This window comes from Adiantum capillus-veneris, chromosome 24 (genome assembly GCF_014529385.1).
Source record: "Adiantum capillus-veneris isolate H3 chromosome 24, ASM1452938v2, whole genome shotgun sequence".
NCBI classification, from domain to species: domain Eukaryota; kingdom Viridiplantae; phylum Streptophyta; class Polypodiopsida; order Polypodiales; family Pteridaceae; genus Adiantum; species Adiantum capillus-veneris.
Genome location: NC_140954.1, coordinates 26,692,176 through 26,712,060, shown reverse-complemented (window position 1 = coordinate 26,712,060; position 19,885 = coordinate 26,692,176). Strand labels below are relative to the sequence as shown.

Below are 19,885 nucleotides of genomic sequence, written 5' to 3'. Positions count from 1 at the left end.
GGATGAAACAAAGCCTATTAGAATTGTGCCTAAAAGAATGACGGGATGATGATAAAAAAAGTATTAGTAAACACAAAGGAGAGCCATGCTAAGCTAATTTGAAGAGAGCAGTAATTACAAAGAGAAAAGATAAGCGTACGCTCTGCCAAAAATCAAGAAGTGGAGAGTGGTGTGTCCGCAGAAGGTTATATAGAAGAAACTTCACTCACCGTCCCATTTTTTTGGGGTTGCCATCTAATGGCTCACCCACCCTCGTTGCACCCTTTCACCTACCATGTGTTTTCCCTCCATTTGTAGGCGCCTTTATTTCTAAGCCAAAATTATTTAAAGTTTCCCTCTTCTTTTGAGTTTCTCTCATTTTGTACCATTTTGGTCACGTTGTAACTTGTTCTCCAAGCAGGCTTTTTTCACCAAATTTTGATATGTTATCAAGAAAAGTGTCCTCATAAGCCCAAAAGTTTTTTAAAGAAATCCGACAAAAAATTACTAAAATTTGGGGCTTTCCAAATGTCACTTTCGAAGCCACTTTAGTGGCTCAAACACAACCCTAGTGTTAAAGCCCCAATGTGGCACAGGAAAAACTTTTATGAGCATATATATATAAATAAATAAATAAATAAATAAATAAATATATATATATATATATATATATATAGAAATAGAACTAAACTAAAATACCATCTTATTTGTAATTTTTTTTAATAGCTAGTCTTTTGCACTATAAATTTTCAAGTTAAGTTATATTCAAATTCTATTGTTTATTTTTTTGTTTACACTTTTCCAAAAAACAATTGGCATTTTATATGTTTTATGCATGTCAAAACAAAGGTGCTCCTTTGGGCACCCAAAATTGGGTGGCCCAATGAGCACTTTTTTTTTAAATAGCCGTTTAGCGGTAATGAGGTAATAGGCGCAGCAATATATGCGATAATAGTCACGGATATATTTTCCGCAAAGATTATCGTATATGCAAATTTTTTCTGTCCTTTTCTATTTGCTATTCTGCGGTAATAGTAGCGATTTAGGGTTTTTCCTCTCATAGTGACATATAGATTAAACATTAAAACATTCAAACATAATACAGTAAACATTGACAGCAAAGAAGAAATTTACTTTAATAGAGTTGAAATGGATGCATTACTCCAAGAATAATGATTTGGAGGTTCAGATAAGCAAACTCACACTTAATCGTGACAAATTTGCACCTTCATAGATTTGCTCAAGCGCTTTTGTTCTAAGAAAACTTCTGTTATTACGTGCTTTAGTTTCTTTGTACCAATCGTGAATAAAGCCATCCATGCCATCATATCATCAAAAACATCATTCTCTTTGTCAAAATGTGAATGATATAGTTTTTTAAATTGATCATAATTGTTTGGATCACTCTCACGAAGGAGTTTCATGCACTCATGAAATGTCATTGAAACATAGACGCATATCATTTTTAACATCATACTTTGGAACCTAGCACATGGACAAACTTATAATCAGTCTATATACAAAAATCAAACTTCATATTTTGTAAATATACTTAGCATTTACGAAGGAAAAAAATGATTAAGCAAAAAAACCAACTAGTATCAAATATAGACATGTAAATTCAAAAAAATTAATACATAATTCCAAGTGCACATTTCTTGTATACACTTTTACATATTCAATCTAGATATGGGATGCTCTTTTTGCCCTACAAAATCCATAATTCACTAAGAGTTTATCCCCAATAATTTGTAATGATCAAATGGTATTTACAAGAATGTATCTTGGAACATCTTTGCTCATGTATTCCGGTTCATGTCCATTTTTATATTCCACAAATGTGCAATTGGTTTGTGTATTCCTTCCCCGACGACTATCAATTAAGCTCTCTATGTTTCCGTATGTATATGGTCTACCATATACATAAAGTACTTGAATTTCTTCATGGGTAATGCCTCTATCAAAAAGGGATGGTGCATTGAGACACAAAACCATAAGTATCCATGCTATGGATGTAGCGAACCAATTGATTCCAAGGGTCCCATCCATATATGGGTCCACCAAATCACATAAGGGTCATCTTTGAATGTGGTGGGACTTATAGATTTTCTGCAATGAATAGGTCACATCCTCCATTCAAAAGTCTAGAAGGAGATATCTTGTAATGAGGACCCCAAAAGCTAAAAACCTCTCGATCTCTAGGAAGAGATCTTCCATGACATCCCCCATAGTGTCTGCGATTATAAATCTAAACTAAAAACAACAGACAATTGGCCAATGCATAATTTCCACGAGTCTTGCTCTCAAGGCCGGGAGGCAAAGGTTGTCACAAGATGTCCATTTGCAATTCTTGGATTGCATGACCATGTCGTGTGTGAGAATGGCGAATAGCTTGATCATAGATGGTACTCTCATTATCAACTAGCATGTGAAGTATTATTTATATTATTGTCAAAATGATCTATAATAATTTAAATAAATATAAATTAGAAGAAATAATACTAGCCATAGGTTGATCTCGATGTGCGAGCAGTGGTTCATGAGCATAAACACCCCAATCCAACTCATGTGAACAACATTGGCGTCGCAACCTTCAATAAAGGCCTTGACATCTATCACATCAACATGGAATTCGTTCCTCTTCAAAATAAATTGAAGGCGCTCTCTGTAAGGGCTCTTCATGTCCGATCGGATGAGAGTGGTCTCCATGGCTATAATATGGAGGCGATGGTGTACAAGGAATCCGAAAATGAATTAAATAAAAGAAGTTAAATTTAATTTGACTAAATTACTAGTGTGTATACATACACACCTACATGCATAGACATACATATATACTTACATACATAAATATTATTTACACACACACACACACACACACACATATATATATATATATATATATATATATATATATATATATATATCTATATATACACACATACATACATACATATACATATATATATATATGTGTGTGTGTGTGTGTGTGTGTGTGCACACACCCACACACACATGACACACACACACACACACACACACACACACACACACACATATATATATATATATATATATACATACATACATATTCAAATGCATACATATGTATATACATACATACATACATACTCAAATGCATACATATGTATATACATACATACATACATACTCAAATGCATATATATATATATATATACATACATACATACATACATACATACATATATATATAGGTGTGTGTGTGTGTATGTACATACATACATACATACTCAAATGCATATATACATGTATATGCGGATATATAAACACATATCTACATACATACGTACATTGTTTCCTCTTGTTCTGAACACAAAGACGCAGCATGCTATGGTCCTTGAAAATAAAAGACCTTCAAGATTCCATGACATGGATCCACTTTCAATGGGAAATGCGATTACGGGTAGCATTCATGCGACAAAAATTCTGTCAACTTACAGTTTAAATTTCTAATTAAGTAACTTATGTATTCACCTACAATGTAACTTTAATATCATTTTATTTTCAATGAATGCAATAAAGTAGGCAACGCATGCTAGAGTGGCAAGCGGCCACAAGTCCCACTTGGGTCACATGGGCAAGGATGTCTTCATAGCCACTTTTGTAAGTATATATTTATAGATTTTCATATCATAGTTTTTCGAATGATGTAAATAAGAACAACCCAAAACTTTGGATCTATTTTGCACAGACTAAGGATTACAATCAACCTCCGACTCCAGTTGCAATTGAGATGGCGACATACCAGGGATAGAGAGCCTTGCAATGCATCCTTCCACCATAGCACATCCTTTTGTGAGTAATATTTACAACTTTGAGTTATCTACTTAACTTTAAATGATTATTAAATAAGATTTTTTTTTGAATCAATTTAATTTAGCTTTTATGAATGCAAGAGGCTCATGGTGAGAGAGATCTTGAGCTTGTTGCGATAGAGAAGGAGGATAGACAATGAGCGGGCATGCGTTGCAGTGTCTTCACACGTTAGGGGGGACAAGAGGATCATTTGGAGGAGTCTGACAGTGATACAAGTTCGTAGCGGCATTTAGATAGACGATCATGTTTTGATGTTGACATTGTACTATATATACATATATTGATGATCTCTATAATCAGTCTACTTCAACTAGTTATAGTCTACTTGTAGTATAGTATTGTTAAGTTTGAAATTAACATTCAATTTGTTTCAATCATTCTTGTTTATACTATCAATCTTTTCCATTCATTTCCAAATTTTTTCAACATTTTTGTGGAATCGCATAGTATCAAGGAAGAAAAGACCATACCGTGATATCCATTCAAAATCAAATCAATTTTTTAATTTATTTTTAGTTTATTTCAAAAAAAATTGTGTAATCACATAGTATCAAGGAAGAAAACACCATACTATGATCATTCATACTTTCGATTTTGTGTTCGTGTAAGTTCACCGGCTGTCTTTTTGTTGTATTGTATGTACAACACTATCGAGTGTAAAGTTTCCACTTCAAATCTTGTTGTTGAGAGAGAGAGAGAGAGAGAGAGAGAGAGAGAGAGAGAGAGAGAGAGAGAGAAGAATCAAAATAAGAGTAGAATTTTAACGTCATAAGAAACTATCCCAATAGACCTTAAAGATCTATACGATGAGAGCCTTGTGTGTGTGTGTGTGTGTGTGTGTGTGTGTGTGTGTGTGTGTGTGTGTGTGTGTGTGTGTGTGAGAGAGAGAGAGAGAGAGAGAGAGAGAGAGAGAGAGAGAGAGGGAGCCTTGGCTATAAGTAAGCACATATATGGTCACATGCTCTTGGAAGCCCGACAAATTTGTGAAAAAAACAGAATAGCGTCGTTTAAGCAATGTATTTTACTGTACATTGCTTAAAAAATTAAAAAAACCAATTGGTATTTACATCACATTAGCAATGGTGAGTGTCGCATAAGAGACACCAATGTTTGACGCTTATACGACAGTTTGGTGTGGCTATCAATGTTGTATATGCAACGGTTCTATAGCGATGTTGGTTGCAACGTGGTTTTTATCACTTATGCGATGCAAAAAAACATCCCTTGCACCAAATTTTGATAGGAGGAATTTCAAACTCCACAAAAACGTTTTCAAGCAATTACAAAATCAAGCGCGTTAATGAGAGGCATTTTATCAAAACACACATATCGAAGAGTTCTTGTAGGTCACTCATTTCTTTACTTGGAATAGTAAATAGATTGGCCCTAGACCTCCTAAAGACGGCGGTTAAATTAAAGAATGGATATGCTAAGCAAGAGGTAGGTGCTAGCAAGCTTAACATTGGACAACTCTTAAGCTTCTTCTTTCTTGTGTTTTATGCTAGCAAGTAAAAGAAACTTTTCCATTTCCCAAAGGAATTTTATGAGTTTGTGAAAATCATTTTTTCCCAACTGGTGTAACATTGCTGACATGTTGTCTGCATGCCTTCCTGTGTATCAGCGCTTGACCTTGGAGGAAAACCCCCTCCCTTAATTTTGCACTGTATTTGAGTTTTTTTCAGCTCTTTGCTTAAGCAGACCTTATTTTTCAACTCTTTGCTGATAGGGAAACCTTATTATTAGCCAACTATCGAGCTATATTTTAGGGTGTTGTGATTGAGACCGTCACCTATTTGTCGCTATTTTTGGACCAATATCGATGTCCTTACTGAGTTTTATTTAGCTTTATGAGGATTCTACCAAGATCTCAAAAGAAAACATTGAAGGTCAATTGCAGACAAGAAGCTTGTAGCCTATACACAAAAAGACCCTGCTCTTTCTCAGCAAGGTTGCCCGCCACCACATCCATATCCAATGTGCCACCACCATCCTCGAGTGCAAAGATTGATGGGGGCAAGGGCTTTAGATTTTTTTTAAAATAAGAGGCAACTCTCTCTCTCTCTCTCTCTCTCTCTCTCTCTCTCTCTCTAAGCTTTGCTTCTAAAAACCGTGTGATGAGCAGATGGCCGGAAGTGTTTCCACACAAATCTTAATGGTGTACAGCCTTACTAGAGAGGTAGGGAGAGATTGTTGTTGTGTGTGTAACACACGGAGATCTTGCTAGTCGTGGGCTATTATTGGGTGGTGAAAGACATGGTGAGAAATCAAAATTGCTAATCAAAAATTTTCATTGACAATAGTTTCAATTCTTCAGTCCAAGTCCTTCTCCCTCTCTCTCTCTCTCTCTCTCTCTCTCTCTCTCTCTCTCTTATTGTATAGTAAAGAAAAATTCCCCCAAAGGATTAGCACCGATGTAAACCCTTTAAGGGATTTTTTTTTCCAAAAAGAATTACAAAAAATCATGCTCATGTCGAACGAGGATACCCACAGTTCTGCAAGTACATCCATAACATAACTTCCTTTATTACAACTAGATTGGTATGGCTTTACAGACAGCCACCCTAAAAAATACAACGTGCACGAGAACCGAATCTACCTCCTTTCCTCCCCTTTGAGAGGTGGAAAGGGAGATCTCCCCAAAGGTTAGATATAGAGCATCCCCACTCTAAACCCCTTGGAGACAAGGTGTTGGGAGATACCATCGCTACTATATTTGTAATCCTATATTTTAAAAAACAAAATTGGGGGGTGAGGGTGTTGTGGTTCAAGAGCTTTCAAAAAAAGCCATTCACATTTTGCATTTTGTACAAAGGCCTCCCTAAATGACTACTTAAAGAGAGAGGTAAAAAAGAGAGTCTTTAAAAGAAAAAAGCCTCCCTAAAGGCCTACTTAAAGAGAGTTTTTTTTAAAAAGCCTCCCTAATGGATATGTACCCACACAATCCAGTTTCAAAGAGCAAGTTCTGCTAAGGAAGATGTGGTCTAGTTTTTTGACTTTTACTGGTGTTGAAGATGCAGAAGTGTGGCTGCAGAACTATGGTCTATTTTTGCTAGAGAGCGGATTGTCAAAAGAAGAGGGATCAATGGCTCACGCATTCCCACTCCTGGTTTATGGAAAGGCCAAGGCATGGTACGATGGATTGCAGGATGAAAAAAAGTTGTATCGGAGCACCCTGAAAGCGGCATTTTGAAGCAAATTTGTGGCCAACGCGCAGTTGAGCAAAGTGAAGCAAAGGCTGTACAAGCTAAAGAAAAGCATGGCTGGTCACTTTTAAGCGTTTGTGTGGGATTTTGAAGCGCTATGGAGAAAACTTATAAAGGTAACTACTGTAGAGAATACTGACTTTTTGAAATTAAACAAATTCATGGAGTGCTTGCATGTGGATGTCCGTGATAAAGTTGAAGTCGATGGACCGGCGTCATATGCAAGCTTTTGAAGAAATGTCAAGTGAGGCAAGGAAGGTCCAATCCAATAGTTTCAGAGCTAGTTGAAGCGAAGTAGATAAAAGCACAGTCGATGCTAGAAGCTCAACATATGCAAGAAGAGCCGAAGATATTATGGTTGCAGAGAGACGGGGTTATTCCTATGCCAGACAAGAAAGATCAAATGGTTGAAGAGGTGCAAATTGCTCCACGCCAGGGAAATATGTTGGCAGATTCAGCTATGGATGGTCAAATTCTTGGGGAGTGTGCTCATGGCCGACAAGTGAGATTTGTGATAAGGTTGAAGCGGTAGTGATGGATGAGATTCCATATTCTGAGACAGGGGGAGAGCACAATTCAAGTGGAAACAGCTCTTTGGATGGAGATAGCACATGGGAGATGGAATCGGCTTCCTCAAGGTATGATATTTACGATATTATGCATGTAGAGGAGGAGGGCACAAAGCAGCATGAGACAGGTATAGAGATGCCTTGTGCGTACCAGGGGGTTGGGCAATTAGGGAGGCTTTAAAAAATATATTAACTCTCTTTAATTAGTCCTTTAGATAGGCTTTTTTATTAAAAAAATCTCTCTTATTATAGAGAATGGAAACTAAGTAGGTTGTCACCCCCCTTTCTTTTCATAGGATTCTTGAAAGATATCAATATAAGCTTTGAAATTAAAAGCAAATCAAAATATGGAAGGAAGAGGGTTGAGAGGGGGGGGGGGGGGGGGGGGGGGGTATAGAGTGTGTGCTCATTATCAATAGCGAGCACAAATGTAAGGATTTAAGAGGTGAAGACAACAGCTCACAACGTTCACACGATGACATGCATACAACAATTCTTAGGAGATTTGGCAAGAGGCAACGATTGTAGGACATCTCGCATGCAAACACACGAAGGTATATAATGATACACTTTTGTATATCGTAAGGAATAAATTTTAGGCATCATGAGAAGTACAATCAAATGGTTTACATATTGCAAGGCTATGTACTTTGCCGCCATGGTGATGGGTTCCATTCTTGATGAATGACTCCATGGTTTTAGAATCTCCCTTGTGTATATCAAGGCAATGATCGTTGGAATTTGGAGGAGATTCCATCTAAAGAGAGTGGAGAAAGTAGTAGGAGCACTAATGTACTCCATCTAAATTGAGTAGGGAAGGACCCATTTTTTAAAGCAAGACTCTTGATGGATGCTTTGAAAATTAAAAGAGGAAAAGACAATAGAGTTGGCAAGTGGCAAGCCAAGACTAAAACTATAGGTGGTGGATTGCGAAGTTACCAAGTGTTGTTGAGTGTTGGAACCCGGCTGCGCACAGTGGGAGGCAACAACAAATCCTTTTTTAAAATATGAACGAGCTCAAACAAAATGCATCTAGGTTGTCACTATGGCATGGATCAGCCCAATGATTTCTCTTTAGTGAACACAATGTCTTTTGGCCGATTGTCAATGGCAAATTGTTGCGTGTCTTTCAAAGTTGTGGGGTAGCCAGTCAACTTTGAATGGGATCTTGAGAGATTCCATGTATTGGATAAGTGAATAGAGTTTTCTTTTAATTATCTCTCTCTCTTTGTACTAAATTCAAAAATGAATACACTTTTCTTTTTTAAAGCTCTTCGGTGTGCTGTTTGAAAAATCTCCCTCAAAGCTTCTGCACGCGTGCTGGGAACAGAGAGTGGCTAGAAAAAACATTTTTCCTAACTAGTGAAAATAAGGGCAAAACTAGATTTCTCAAAATTCTTAGGTTAAAATTGAAAGTGCCAGTAATGACACTAAAATTTGTGTAAATTTTTTGGTTTTATTAAAGGCAAGCTCAAAATCTATCCAAGATTTTATAATGTCAATCAATTAAAATACACTGGACCCTGCAAAATTTGAGTTAGGTCTCAGGGATTAATGCCCCAATTGAGTTTTTATTAATCAAGCTTACTCTATGGAATTTCTACAACAAAACCTTAGTTTGTGTGTGTGTATGTGTGCATTCAATGCTCAGCATAGCCTTGTGGAAATAGAGGCTTCAATTAGATCTAAGGTTGGCCTTACCCACCCTTTTTTTATAGGGTTTGACCATCCATTTGAAGGAGCCACACAAAAAAGGGTACCCACACTTGCACGCCACTTGGGTGAAATTCAACCTAGGAGGTAAAGTCAATTTTGGGTAAAATTTGGGTTTGACCAAAACATCTCTGGTCACGTGAGCTTGATATTCGTCGTCTGATGGCTCTATTCTTTCTATCGTGGGCCGACTCAACTGTTTGCCTATCTATAGCTTTTGACTGCCTGATGGACTTTATCCCGAAGCACTTAGATCATTTTGAAAGAGCTTTTGGGTTCGCCTTTATAAGGCTCCCCTTCCCTCGGCTTGCCACTCCAAGAAATCCCAAGGTCATTATCTTTTACACAAGCTCCATTTCCCATGAGCTCTTAGCTCTCAAAGAGCTCCAAGTGGAAGGATAAGCCCATTTCCACGAGCTCCTAGCTCTCAAAGATCTCCAAGTGGAAGGATAAAGCAACCAAAGGCTCAAGCACTTCAAGAATTGAAAGAAACAAGAGCCAAGCTTCTTATGAGCACCCAAAGGAGCTTCAAGGATCAAGCATTGAACAAAGACATTCAAAGAAAGACCAAGCCTTCCATCATTTGTGAAGGGTGAATTCACTTGCATGAAGAGGTACATCACACAAATCAAATAAAATCTCTCTCTCTCTCTCTCTCTCTCTCTCTCTCTCTCTCTCTCGCGCAACTAACTCCAAAAAATTTTCAACCAAGCACAATAGTTTTTTGCAATGTGTATCACAATCTACATTTATGATGATGATTTTCTAGTTGTGCTTGTGTAAAGAGGTAGACACTTGCTAAGAGAGTTTCCTAAGCGAAGACCCCTCTATTAGAACAATGGGGGAGAAGGGAATAGACAAGTTCAATGGGGATGGATTCCATACATGGTAGACAAAGTTAAGGGGATACCTCATGAAGAAATGTTTGTGGTTTGTTATCAGCAAATCCTTAGAGAAACAAGCTGAAGCCGATGGAGTGTTTACTATGGCATTTATGCTAATAGCAAGTGCACAGTATTTAGTCAAAGATAAACAAGCCTTAGAATAATCATCACTTCCTTGCATGAGAACTATGTGCATTTCATAGATAAATTTAAGCATGCACATGAAGCCTGGCGGGTTCTAGAGAGCAATTTTGGAGATAGGGCTAAAAGAAGTAAAGTCAATATCAAAAGATAACCTTACAAGATCACTATGATTGAAGGAGAGGATATTGCTAGCCTAGTTAATAGGCTTAAGAGCATTGTCATGCAACTCACTAACATCCAGTGTGAGGTACCAAAAGATGAAAATGTTATTGTCCTTTTAAGTGCACTTCTACCCTCCTATGACCACTTAGTCACCATCCTTGAAGAGAAAGGGCCGGCTCCTATATCTCAAGACGTCATCAATTCTCTTCAAGCAGAAGAGAAGAAGCAAAAGGGGCCATCAACAGCATCAGGAGGAGTTTATGTCGTATCATCACCAAAGGGAGGATATTCAATATCATCATCAAGTGTAAAGAAGTGTAATGATTGTGGGAGAATAGGACATGCATCAAAGGATTGCTACACCAAAACATCAGCTTGCAACAACTGTGGTAAGAAGGGAAAACCTCCTTCTTGATGCTACTCAAGTGGAGGCATCAACAATGGAGAAAGCGGCACTAGAAACAACAACAAGGGAAATTACAAAGTCAAGAAACATGCAAGAGGATGAGCTTATGTAGTGGAGTACAAACAAGAACACTTGAAGACCAAGGCTAGAGAAACCTAGTCTATTACAACAACATATTATCAAGATTGTAGTCTCTCTACTTTGAAAGGAGGACTTTCCTTTTGTCATCCTTAGTGGATATGTATTGATATCCTGTGTGGATTCTATGTGTCATCCTTAGTGGATAAATAATCTTCATTGTATTGTCCTACTCCAAACCTCAAGGGGAGGATTGTAAGGTGTGAGATTTTTCCTAGAGTCGCTAGAGTATGAGTCAATGAGAGAAAAGGTGGAATTTTCCCACATGTATTGGTGCAAGGTTGTAGAGCTACTTAAAGCTCATTTCATGAATAAACACACTCAAATAAATTTTGCACTACATATCTCTTGTTTATGGTGAGTTTGTGATGGGTTAGTAACTAATCAAGATTGTGTTTATAAGTCCAAGTTAATGTATCTTGGAGCCTAAGTCGCTTGAGTGATAACCTAGCCTACACACACTCACTTGTGTGCACCATGTTTGTCTTTCATCCACACTAGATAGCATGATCCCAATCTCATCACTTGGAAGACTTAGTTGTCACAAGCATGTCTTTACTTAGCTCTTACATCTTCTAGAGTAGTTTGGCCAGATTCACTTGGCGCTTGAGAGATTGATATGTCACGAACTTGTAGTCCACTTAGCTGCTAATCTTCTTCCATAGTAGATTGGCAAAACTACTTGGTAATAAGGTTTAATACTAGACTTGTAATGAGCCACAAAATTGGTTGAAGCCACAAAAATGGCTCACATTAGGATTCTAGTATATGAAACATAACTTTTGTATATGAAATCAAAATTTCATGAAACTTTTTAATTATGGGTTCAAAATATGAAAATGGTTTTTAAATACACAAATTACATGAAAATCTCAAAAATATAAGAAATTACTTTTCTAAAATTAGTAAATTTTATGTAAAACTGCACTTCAACACTTAACTTGGAGAAGTAAAAAATGTTGGCAGACTTTGTATATGGGTTAAAAAAGCTTGGTACATCTATCACATACATATTGAGGGATTTTTCAAAGAAGCTTGGGCCTGCTTATTAATGATTTGATTTACTTTCAAAAGAAAATAGAATGTTTTGTCCATCCACACAAATTGGTTGTAGAAGATGGCAATGGAAAGACACCTTTAGACCTTCACTTAGCTCTATACTATTTTTTATCAACTCATATTGAGTGTGGATCATAATGTCCTAAAACCATTTTCTATTTAGATAACTAATGTAGTGTTGAGAAAGTTTTTACAAAAGTCTCAAAACGCCACAAAAGTGGCTGATTTTTTACAGGACTAGTGTTATCCTTATTCTATAGCCCATAAAAAGAATCAATAAGAATTAAACCCTACTAAAATGCTATTGGATAGTCTTCCAAGCGGTCCAATAAGAATTGAGAAACCTGTGTGTAAGCTCAAATCATATTGGCTAGTCTACCTTGAGATCCACTAAGAATTTAGCTTCATATAAATATGGTTTCTTTTTTTTCCCTAGTGCAATAGTTGACATTACATTCTTGAAGGATTTTTGCCCATTTGGCCTTCCTATCACTTTGAGAGAAAAACCATTTGATACTCTCATGACTGAAAACAATCTCAAATTTTCCACCTTACAAATAGTCATGCCATATGGGACACTAGAATATATGCAATATATATATGACCTAAGCAATTTAAAAATGATTAATGATTATGAGTACATGCGATTTCATTATTATTGTTTTATATAAATGCATGTCAACTCATTAACAATCCTACTTCAATTATATATAACAGTTGATGATAATTGATTTCTTAATAGAAGGGCCTGTTGTTCATATTGTATTTAAAAAAAATCCATTTACATGTATAATAGGTGTAGTACATCTCTATTATTAGATGGTCATTAAGATTGGACAACTCACATGGAATGTTGTTGATGGTTGGGTCAACAACACGACATAACTCAACAAAGCCTTATTTTTTGAGAGTTATGGAATGCTGAGGATTATGGTTATAAACATCATTTGTAATAAGTAGGTAGTCTAGTTGCAGAAGCCGGGGTTCAATGGCACCTCGAGATTGTAAATACAAAGCCATTTGTACCCTGAAACTCTATTTTTTGTTAACCTAAGGTAGCCTTAGTATATAAGGTACCTAGGTTACATTTGTAAAACAATTTTATCATAATCAAGTTTTAAGTTGCCATCGACTGAGTGAGAGAGAGGAAGAGAGAGAGCGTGAGCTTCATCCTGGTGCTCCCTGCTTATTCATCACATTGTAGATCCAACTGCATGATTGTGCTAGCCTCGGCAAGAGCTGCGCAACAATGCCAAGCAGTTCTCACAGTACAAAGCTAACACGCTCGCATATCTACGAGCTATTTGCGGCTGTATGTATATCAAACGATGTCTATTTTGTGCTTGCGGGTAGTCATTAGAATCGTAGCAACATAAGCTACGTATAGGTACTCATAGATTTTAGTTTCGGGCACTTCCAAAATTCGGCTCTGCCTTTATACGTGTTTTTTGCAGATGGCTTTAGAGCTAGGATTTTGAGTGTAGAGGCTTCGAGAAAGGTGTATTCTAGTGAGGGGATTGTATTCCTTAAGTTTCGTACAATTCTGGCATGGTTTAGTGAGTTTCCTTCCGTTTGTGTGTATGCAGGGTGGGTGGTGTCATTGAGAGTAGTGAGATTCTAGGTTGACATATCTTCTGAGAGGAGTAATTCACCAAGAATACAATCCACAATAAATCCACAGGTATCTAGTGAGAAAATGAATCTTATAGAAGGATTATCTTAGAGACTTTCTTTTCTAGGTAAATTTGACCTCCAAGAACCTCTATGGTTGAGAGAAAATGGACAAACCATAGGAGAGAATAGTGTTAGTATGGCATGGAATATGCTAGGGAGAGGTATGTACAACCTATTTTAGTAGCACCTATTCCACCCAAATATGCTATGGGGAATGCGCCAGGTCTAGTAGGAGGTTCAAGGCCACAACATGTCTTAGGACAACAACTTCCATTGTGCCAGGTGCTAGAATGCCTATAGATATGAGATACAAGAAGATGATGGAACCATCCAACAAACAAGCACTAGTACCAGATACAATGTATTATAACAACCAAAGGGGGTAAGTAATGCCCTTCAAAGAGACAAAAGATAAGAGAAACAAATGGAAAGGTGAGGCCAGTACAACTTCCACCTCCTGCCTTTCAACCTGAAGAAAGAAGATACGAGATGGACGAAAGGACATTGTGGTTCATTGTGAATAGAGGCTTAGCAAGGTCAAAGCCTATTCACAGCCAAGAGGAATTGCAAGAACAAGCTCCTCAGCCAGAGTTAGATTATCACAAAATTCGTGGCAGCCACTTGTTCAAATAATGTCCTCAGATGGAGATCACCCAAGTGAATGTCTATTGTCTTGAATGTGGAGTCATTCACTTGATCCTCGACCATTTTAAAAACTCAAACCAAGTTAGAAAGATCATGATGAATGTCTCAAGAATCATTTAGCTACCTAGTAGCTCGGAACATGACAACATCATACCAGTTCAAGTAGTTACGAGAGAAAGAGTAAAAGCTCAAAAGGAAGTTACTGAGAACCTAAAGAGAAAGAAAACAGAAACTAACACGAGTCAAGAGACAGGTGAGCCAAAGACCGACGCACCTAGTCAAAAAACCAAAAGCAAACGGAATAGTTGGAAATCTAGAAAGGCTAGAATAAAAGTACGTAGGGAATGAGAGCAAAAATCCCTAGCTAAGAAGCTTACCCAAACTGAAGAGAAGATAAGACAACATGATGAAATGGTTGTACCTTCTCTTATGTAGACATCCCATCCTCTAGAAGAACCATCAATAGATGAAAAACTGAGAAGTGCTAGTTCAAGAGGATCAGTGTTGGTAGAGAAGATTAATGAGCATTTAGACGCCCTCCTAACAGCCTATGAAACATGGCTCAAAAACAACCAAACCCAAAAATAGAGATGGATGACTTATCCATATGCGGAACTAGAAAAGGACAAGCTGAAAATGTGCAAAAAAATGATTCGAATAGCCCAAGACTTACTAGAATCACAAGCTGAAAAACCTGAGGGTGTGATCCCTGTCCGACCCACACGAATAATCCCACCAAACTAGGAATGAAAAGAGCCAGATTCCAATCACGAGCATGAACAAAAGCTCAAGGACACTGCATTAGAGTTAAGGATACTGCTGAATACCACGAATAACTCTTTCGAGGGATTTCATATAGCTATACCTGACAGCTGTAAAGAAAGAGATGGCCTTGACAAATTGTGGAAACAAGTCAGAAAGGCCAATGAAGCAAGTGAGATAAGAAAACGAGTAAACCAGATGGGTGATGCAAGAGGAGTGTCTCTTCCACCAATAGAGGAAATTGAGACTGGATCTCAAATGAATCTAGACGTGGAATTGTATTGGGGAGACCAAGGATCTGTACAATCTATGGACAGTCAACCCCATTTGCTAAGAACACTATTGTCTTATACCAGAGAGTATGAGGCCAAGTCAGAGGTTATTGCAGTCCCATCATAGAAATTGTCTCCGAACACGGTCATCAATTTAAAAGATGTGGTAGACATTTTGTCTACCCCAATCACTTGTACGATAACATTGGCCGAGTTGCTCAGAATACGACTGAACATGTGGGCAACTGTGGGAAAATGCCTAGAGAAATTTGGTGTTAAAAAAACAATGACTCAAATCAAGGAAGGGATCAAAGAGCTGGAAATGCCTCAGCTAAATACTAGTCTAGTTCTTTTAAACAAGTTAGGCGAGTACTATGAGGGAGAAGATGGAAACACTACTCTTCCTGTGGAATTCCAAGGTGTAAAAACCATGACAATCCTTGACATCAGAGCCAGTGTTTCCATCACAACAAAAGACGTTGGTACAGTCAAAGTGTGCGACCATAGAAGATGGCACGGGTAGGTATGTGCAAGCTAGCATTCTCTTGCAAACATTTCTCTTACCATACTCATCCCTAAATAAGGATTTTAGATTCTATATGAGAGCAAGGATATCAATTTCAATGATCTATCTCATGGCTTGATCAACAAATTGTTGCAATTGGGGTGTCATCGTCACACTTTTGCTCTAAACGCGTGTAAAATTGGTAAGCATATCTTGGCAGCTTCTCATATTTTGTGCTCATTGGGTTGCTTGTTTGTTGAGAAAGTTTTTTGTGCACCATGGTGTCTATTTGCTTGGCTTCTCTCCTTATGTTGTGTGTAAGTAAGTCTTGGGGATGCATAGATGGAGAAGAGCTCTCTATGCATGCCGCCTTATGTGTAAAAGTAGTCTCTTCTTTTGGGAAAGGAAAGGAGTTGTCAAGTATTTGTGCATTATGGTGTTTTGAGTTTTGAGGTTTTGTGCTTGCTTTTCTTAGAAGTATATGAGCACTAATATGGTGAAGGTAAATCTTTGCATGTGAGTTTGTGCACTGTTCAAAGGGATTGCTTAAGGAGTGTGTGTTGAATGGTTGAAGGGCATTTTGTGTTGAAGCACATAAGGAAGGTGTGAGTGTGTATGTGTGTGTGTGTGTGTGTGTTGTATATGGTTTGTTTTTGGTTTCCTTCTTTCTCCATAAAAGAGGGTGGTGCCCCTAAGAAATATGCGTGTGTAGGGTCTCACGGAGTGGTTGTCTGGTGGGAGCCTTGAGTTGAGCCCTTTCTCAAAAAATCCGCTCTCATAAAAGTGGTGCCCCCACTGAGGAACTTTCCTAATTGCCTTCTATTCTCCTCATGAACAATAGAGCTGCACCATATGCTTTTCATTTTTCACAACGCATTAGAATTAACATTTGTGTAGATCGCAATTTTTTTTACCAACAACGCATTGTTTTTATGTTTGGAGCAGAAAGACTTGGTGAAATCTTGGCATCTCCAAATCCCATCATTCTTCCATTCATTAATTAATATGATGATTCATTTGATGTCCATGTTTTTATTTTGTTTTGAGGCAGGGAGAAGAGGCGCTTAGATAGCGATCCACTCAAAGGAAACTTTCTTCAAGAGAAAGAAAAAGGAGAACACATTGTCACATGAACCAACCTGGAGCTCCTTCTCCTTTTACACCCATAGCTCGTCAATCTGTGCACATCATAATTGCTACAAAATTTAGATTTCAAGCAACCATTAGGAGAATTTTTGGACCCACTCGCGTTAATGAAATTCATTAGGAAATTTCAGAGGTCATTTGGAGGGCCATATGAAGAGAGAGAAAAATAGAGCGCGTCCAATGAGCATGAAGGCTACGTTACGTAGGAAAGTACGTGGAAAGACTCAAAAAATAGGAAAATAGCATAAAACTTTCACGAATCTAGGATTGTAGCATAGTAATTTCCTTCCTTTTACCGAGCTTTTAGGTGCTTGCATGTGGTCCCACTTCTGATATTCTCTTATGGTCATTAACGTACTGGAGGGTGACCATTAAGCCCGCACAAGATATTGGAATTCTAAAACACTTTCCCTCCATTAGAATGCTTTCAAAGTGAATCTCCCTCCACTAAAGCTTTTCTCTGAGAGCTATGGCGTCCACATCTTCTCGCCCAAGAGGCTCCAGGTGTTTACTCTCTCTCACACCAACAACCAACAACTGCACTTGGCCTAGAAGGCCAAGTAGTAGAATATCCTCAATTACAATACCAGCTTCAATAAGTGCAGAGAACCAATGGGTTGGACAAAGGATAAACAAAGGTTCATGGGTCCTCATGCAACCAAGAAGACCCAAGAGGTCTAGTGGTATCAACGTTTACCGCTCAGCGTGGAAGGCCAGAGTGTTGGATTTCAAAGTTGAAATCGGCAAAAGATCTGTAAAGGAAGTTCTTGTTCAGCATGTGTTTACCCATCCTGAGGTGATAGCAAACGGTGGAAATGTATCAGATATACATCAACCACGTTGCAATTTTAAGTACTCTTGACATGTGAACTTACTGATACTCTCATTATAACTTTTCTTATATATTTTGCAATGTTTCTCCCGCTTGTTATGAGTAATGTCTCCATTCTTCACAGCTCAATTACATTAGATTTGTCATTTGTACTTATTGATACTCTTAGTTTAACTCTTCTTATATATATTTCAGATGTTTATCCCTCTTCTTATGAGCAATGGGAGCCTGTGGAGTGCATAATAGGCCTCTTCCATGTTGTTCATGCCCACATTGGTTCTCTATAGTATTCAGAGAGGAGCAGCAAAAGACTGGCTGATGAGGGAATCTTTTTTTATGACCACTTTTACCAACTTAGCTCAGGGAATAAGAATGGCATGTTGGTGAAAGTGCCTCTACCAACCGATTGGAACACTGTGGACTGGCCAGTTCCCGAGGAAACAATGGTGGAGGCAATGCGAAGTAAGCTCTACAAGGATATACAAAGGTCTCTACGTAGCTCTATTCCTACCAAACTGGTTAGAATTGCAAACTTCTGTCCTGTTGCACTCTTTATAGAGCTGTTTCATAGCTACAACATCCGAGTTACAAAAACGATGTTCATGTGCAAGTCATTTCAGCAGTCATCCTGTGACAAACTTCTTGACAAAGGATGGTATGCAAAGGAAGAGATTGGTTTACGGTGCGAGGTCGCGCTTGATACTCTAGTTGTCAAGTACATGATTGCAAGCCAATCACTGTTACTCTCGTTTTGGTATATGCGATCACAAATGCTCAACGGTAAGTACATTCCTATGGACCAGGTTTCCGCAGGTTTGGAAGATAATCCTACTGTGGATGTGGAAGTGATTGATAAAGAGCATGGCCTACTATTGGTGGTTACAATAAGGGAGCTATGCAGTCTTCAACATTTGCGGCATGACATCATTGAAGAGTCAATGGACAAGGACCTATCAGATTTTTCCTTTTTCCTAGCTGGCCGTAAGGTGATGCGGCGAAGGGAAAAAGATATTTTGTGCAAAGAGTTGGATGGTCGGGTTGAAGTAGTGTCAATGTAACAGATATTCTTGTGAACCCAAGTGTATACAAATGACTTTCAAGACATGAAGTTTATTGAGCTCATTTTTCAATTGTGCCCTGTGAAAAAGTGTGCTTGAAATACATTTCTTTACCACGTCAAATCTCTCTCTCTCTCTCTCTCTCTCTCTCTCTCTCTCTCTCTCTCTATGTTAGACAAGACAAAGACATGATAGAAGAGTCATCTTAATTCATTAGAAAGTACAAACTCGTCCGTGAACAATGGACTGAGATACAATTTCTGTAAGTATGGAATCGGAATGTCTTTAAGGTAAAAATCGAAGGAATGCCCCTCGAAAGAAGGTGGTGAGACAGTTGTTCCCGGCGGATTTAGTTCTCCCTTTTCAGGAGTATCATCAATTAGTAGTGTATTAGTTGCATCAAAGGGTACACCGATTTGGCTAAACGGTTTGTACAAAAGAGGTAAGTGTGGTTTTTTAGGGTGGTAGTGGCCCTCAACGGTAACGCATTTTCTTTGATCATACAAAAAGGTAAAACCTGACATGTGAGCGTGGCATACACTGCAAACTATTGCAACTAGTGGCGGGCGACAAGTTTTGCCTTTGCATTGAAGACCATATGGAAACTCTGAAGCGCGGAAGAAGAAACTGAATAAATTCCTTGGTTCCTGGACGAACCACGACTCGACAAGTTCCCATCCGAAACGTTTGCAAATCCTCAAAGGGTCCTCTGTCACCGAGAGGCACCCGCATCAGCAGCAATCCATTGACGTCCAAGATAATCAACCTCTGTAAAAGTTGACAAGTACATATAAGTAGTTAGAAGCTGAACATATTTTGCCATACTTGAATAGACATTACCGGAACAATCGTATCTATAGGTAGCAAGGGTCCATA

The 19,885-nt window shown here is 38.1% G+C and overlaps 1 pseudogene; it reads right to left on the bottom strand.

Annotated features, from left to right (window-relative positions):
• Nucleotides 1-553: 553 nt before the first annotated feature.
• On the bottom strand, nt 554-3,207 carry LOC147426118 (uncharacterized; annotated as a pseudogene).
• Nucleotides 3,208-19,885: the final 16,678 nt, after the last annotated feature.